Here is a 5707-nt window from a genome sequence, read left to right on the forward strand (position 1 = left end):
TTTAAGCACAATGTACTGAAACAAATATTTATTATTTACTTTTTATTTGATAAACACTATTAAAACACCATACATTGGCCTTCTAATAATGAATAAAGTTTTATATATAAATGCTTCACTAATATATAAATAGCGCAGTTAGCAAGTTACTTATCTCATTTCATATATATATACGTCTGAAAATTAATTATTAAGTAGTATGATCTCCTTCCAATATAACCTTCTCTATGCCCCAAACCCTGTGATGAACTGAACAACCTATAAGTTATTAATCTCTGCTTTATCTGTTTTTTCTATGTATTTCGGCATAAGCTGTAAAAATCACTCAATGAACATGTCCTGCCTAATCTGGCTCCTTAAAGATGGCCGCCGTGATGATTGACAACTCAATTGGTCCAACCACCATTTAAGACACAAGCTGCACAGCGCCCACACAGATATGCAGAAACGGACCGCCGTGCGCATGCGCTGTGCACAGGAAGTGTGGCAGCGCAATGCCTGCTAAGAGACGCGAGGACCGGAAATGGGGCACCTCGCGCATGCGCAGTACGCGGAATCGGCCACAGGAAGCGGGGCGGAAGTGGGGCAAAAGCGCTCCTGGACATATCTTTCTCTATTTTATATTGTAATAGCATTTAAGACACTCGTTTTTTAACTAAACTCATCCCATGCAGTCTAAGCTCCCTAGATCTATCCCTGGCAACATATAGATCTTAGTTTTTTTATGCCGTTTCTAATTGTTTAACCAAGTAGTCCCAAACAGGAAGTGACGTCACAGTTACATTGTTAATCACTCTGGCTATAAATAGAATGTCTGCTCATTAGCCCTCCACCCCTTGATGAAGTCAGATGGACGAAACGCGTTGGGCATACCTCAAGTGACCTTCCTTTTTTAAGATAAGCACCTTTCTCTTATCTGAAAATACTTTTATATTTTTTATTGTTCTAGTTATGTTTTCTATGTTTTATTAGTTTAAATTCATGCTTTAAATCCAACCCTTATAGTTTTATATTTTCTCTACACTTTTTTAGACCATCCAAAAATATACAATTCTCTTATTGGAATTATATTTTGTATTTTTAGAATTTGTAATAAATATCCCCCTGTTTTTTAGACATACGTATTTTTACTGTTTCTTCATATATATATCCTTTTATGCGTGGACACTGTGAGTCGCTATTACCCCAACCCTCCCTTGCACATTTTTAACTAACAGGCAGCTTATCACTGCCTATATATTGGGGTCAGCTGACGCCTTTTATTCCTAAAGGAGTGTCTACACTTTTTGGCTAATATATTCTATGTGTATATATTTTTAAACATTATAGCCGGCCTATACACATATACTCGTGGCGCCATACTCTCACCACGCCATCCTCTTTGATACAATTTGTAAGGCAGCCTGAGTTTTGGTGTTTTAGACCTTTAAAATGTTCAGATGTAACGAACGCACCACCAAACGTAATGAATGGTGCCAAAGGATATTCAATGAAGAAGTTCAGAGCAACACCATATCCCCACCCGATGGTCTAGATGATTTATTTTGGGGAATGGAACGCCTATTATCCAAAGAAATCAAAACATGGTGGGACATTAGAGGGTTGGAACAGTACATCGAAGTGAATAGGGTGCCAAGAGGATTGAGGATCCAAAAACAACCCACCTTTGGCAATACAGAACCCGAGTTCATTGAAAAATGGGATTCCATTCTACACACATGCTCAATGAACCTGATGAAACTTCTTGTAAGCGAAAGAAGGAGAAGTGCAGCGGCTCTAGAGAAAGAGATAAAGGAGAAAGAAGCCGAACTGGAACCCCATAAAAGTAAAGAAGACTATAGGATAAATGAGAATGTCCTTAACAAGAAACTGGAACATATCGAAGAGGAGGTCATACGAGGCAAGGAGAAGAAATTCCTTAGAGATAAGAAGGATTACGAACAAGGCAATATCAAAAATTGGAGCAGATTTAAGACCATTGACAGATCTCAAAAAACTGAACAAAAGTATCAGTGGAAGACCATCCCGCAAAAAACGAGACCTGGACGAAGGGATAACTCGCCAGCAACACCATCTATTAAAACACATAACAGATTCAACACGTTCAACCGATTCAGAACCAATAGTGAACAGGATTTTTTATCCTCACGACAGGGAGCAAGAATAAAAGACCCACCAAGGAGTACAATTTACGAGGACGTCAAACATGCCTCTCCGCTCAAAAGAAGGTTTGCAGAAGTAGAGGAAAACGGGGCGGTAGGAGGAAAAGAGTTCAAAAAGAGAAACCTATAACCTACGGAACAGGAGACAAAGGAATATTTAACCTATCCACACATGAACTCACCGACTCAGAACACTCACTTCTTAGCAAAGGATTATCTTTTGCACCTTCAGGAGGTCTAAATAAATTTGATACGTTTATTGACCTCAACAAGTTCGTGCGTAAACTCACGTTAAAGAGACACTTCCTGAGAAAAGAGAACGCTGTTATATCAAACTATGAAGCAAGCTCAAAATCTGGATTAAAACCAAAAAGTAAATACTATCCAATTGAATCCAAAGGGAACAACATAAGCATCTTTTACGATCTGGTGAAAAAAGATCTGTGTGAATCAGAACCCACACCGGCGGTGAATAAAAATCTCCACAACAAAGAAATTGAAGCATTAAAAAATCTTCAAAAAAATAAGCAATTAGTTATAAAACCGGCTGACAAAGGGGGGGGGTTGGTCATTCAGGACAGGGACAAATATGTCCAAGAAGCACAAAGACTCCTAGGAGACACTAGCTCCTATGCCCTGCTACCAGATGACCCAAAAAATGCATATATAGATGAATTGAGATCCTTACTTCTGCAAGGTCTGAGAAGCAACATCCTTACGAAGGACGAATATTCATTTTTAATGCAATCAAACCCCACCACCCCCATATTTTATTTTTTGCCAAAAATCCATAAGTGCTTGTCTAACCCACCTGGAAGACCTATTGTCGCAGGGATAGACTCTCTTACATCAAATTTGTCTAAATACGTGGACATCTTTTTGAACCCACACGTCAAAAATTTACCATCATTCCTGCAAGACACCACAATGGTACTAAATGTGATGAAGAACATCAAATGGAAAAACTCATACATATGGATAACCATCGATGTTCAATCACTATATACCTGCATTGAACACAAAAAAGGTATTGAAGCCAGCAGGATATATCTTAACAAAGACTCATCTCTCACAGAAGCACACAGGATTTTTATTTGCGAATTGATGAATTTTATTTTAAGTCGGAATTATTTTAAATTTTTAGACAAATTTTACTTGCAACAATGTGGCACCGCGATGGGCACAATTTTCACACCGAGTTTCGCTAATTTATTTATGGGCCAATGGGAGGAGAAACATATGTATAACACACAACACTTCGAAAAACATGTCATTTTATACAAAAGGTATATAGATGACATTCTGATCATCTGGGATGGCAGCTCTGATTCTTTTTTGGACTTTTTTAAAGTTTTACAACTCAATGATTTTAATCTGTCTTTTACTTACAATATGGATAAAAATTCAATTGAGTTCCTGGACCTGATACTAACTGGAGAGGAAGGGGCGGTCTCCACAAAAAATTATATTAAGAATGTTGACAAGAATAGCTATCTTCATTACAAGAGCAGTCACTCTAAGAAGTGGAAAAACAATATCCCCTACTCCCAATTTCATAGAATCAGGAGGAACTGCAATAAGGACGAAGAATGCGAAGCACAACTTGGAATTTACAGGAAAAGGTTCGAAGAAAAGAAGTACCCTAAAACTATACTGGACGGAGCCATGGAGAGAACAAAAAACCTGGAGAGAGAACAATTACTTACCTACAAAGAAAAAACAGAGAGGAAGGAGTCCGTCTCCTTCGTAACAACCTATAACAGCCATGAACACTCCATCAGAACCTCATTAAAAACACACTGGGGCATACTCCTAATGGATCCTATCCTTAAGGAAATTCTACCTGCACAACCTGAGCTGATCTTCCGTAAATCTAGAAATCTTAAGGACATTCTCGCACCAAGTATGCTACGAGCACTACCATCAGAAGACAATCTACGCTCTCTTCCAAAATGCGTTGGAGCATACAAATGTGGACATTGCAATATCTGTAGATTCCTGAACCCTAATAGGAGGACTTTCAGCAACACCGGTGGTACCAAAGAATTTAAAATCAAAGACTTTATGAACTGTAATAGCACGTCAATCATATACCTCATGGAATGCACTTGTCACAAAAAGTATGTAGGCAAAACAAAGCGGACGTTGAAAATCAGGATTCAAGAACACATACGTAGCATAAAGAACAAGTCGGAAACACATTTACTCTACAGACATTTTAAACAAGAACATCAGTCCAACCCGGAAGAACTGTCCTTTAAGGCAATTGAACACGTTACAAATGGCGAAAGAGGAGGAGACCTAGCGAAGAAGCTGTCCCAGAGAGAGATGTACTGGATCTTCCAGCTGAAGACGACCCATCCATTGGGATTTAACGAAGGATATGAGATCGCACCGTTCCTATGAAGAAAAGCTAAAATCCTGGTCTTATTCCTTCATTCATATTTTCACCTGTATTTTCTCACTGTATATCTCGAACCCCTATGCACTTAGCACTTTATTTAACCTGAATCACAATATGAAGCACCTGTATAAATTGTTAATTTGCCTGTCATGTTAATAAATTCAGATTGCTGTGCGACTCAGTTACTTATCCACGAGATACAGTCATACCACACTGGCGGACGCCCAATCTCGCCCGATCTTGGAAGCTAAGCAGTGTAGGGCCCAAATAGTACCAAGCGGGGAACCACTTGGGAAGATTGGGTACTGTACAATGTGAGATATATTTAGCCCATGACACACCAGCAATGTGAAATATTGACATAAATACGGGCTCATTGACCACTCTTGTCCAATCTCACATAATACACGATATTATATTGCATAGATAAAACTGTGCAATATATCTATTCTTACGCTCTGTCCAGTATTTAAATTATTACACCAATAACATATATGTACACTTATGTACACAGTTTAACACTCCTCCACCCCTTTGTGGCATGTGCACTTTTTATTCGTATACACCCCTCACTGAAAAATTCAACGCACTTTAAGCACAATGTACTGAAACAAATATTTATTATTTACTTTTTATTTGATAAACACTATTAAAACACCATACATTGGCCTTCTAATAATGAATAAAGTTTTATATATAAATGCTTCACTAATATATAAATAGCGCAGTTAGCAAGTTACTTATCTCATTTCATATATATATACGTCTGAAAATTAATTATTAAGTAGTATGATCTCCTTCCAATATAACCTTCTCTATGCCCCAAACCCTGTGATGAACTGAACAACCTATAAGTTATTAATCTCTGCTTTATCTGTTTTTTCTATGTATTTCGGCATAAGCTGTAAAAATCACTCAATGAACATGTCCTGCCTAATCTGGCTCCTTAAAGATGGCCGCCGTGATGATTGACAACTCAATTGGTCCAACCACCATTTAAGACACAAGCTGCACAGCGCCCACACAGATATGCAGAAACGGACCGCCGTGCGCATGCGCTGTGCACAGGAAGTGTGGCAGCGCAATGCCTGCTAAGAGACGCGAGGACCGGAAATGGGGCACCGCGCGCATGCGCAGTACG

The 5707-nt window shown here is 38.7% G+C and overlaps 1 pseudogene; it reads left to right on the forward strand.

Moving 5' to 3' along the window:
• The first annotated feature begins 4761 nt into the window (after nucleotides 1-4761).
• Nucleotides 4762-4880, forward strand: LOC134948443 (5S ribosomal RNA; annotated as a pseudogene).
• Nucleotides 4881-5707: the final 827 nt, after the last annotated feature.

This window comes from Pseudophryne corroboree, chromosome 1 (assembly GCF_028390025.1).
Source record: "Pseudophryne corroboree isolate aPseCor3 chromosome 1, aPseCor3.hap2, whole genome shotgun sequence".
NCBI lineage: Eukaryota > Metazoa > Chordata > Amphibia > Anura > Myobatrachidae > Pseudophryne > Pseudophryne corroboree.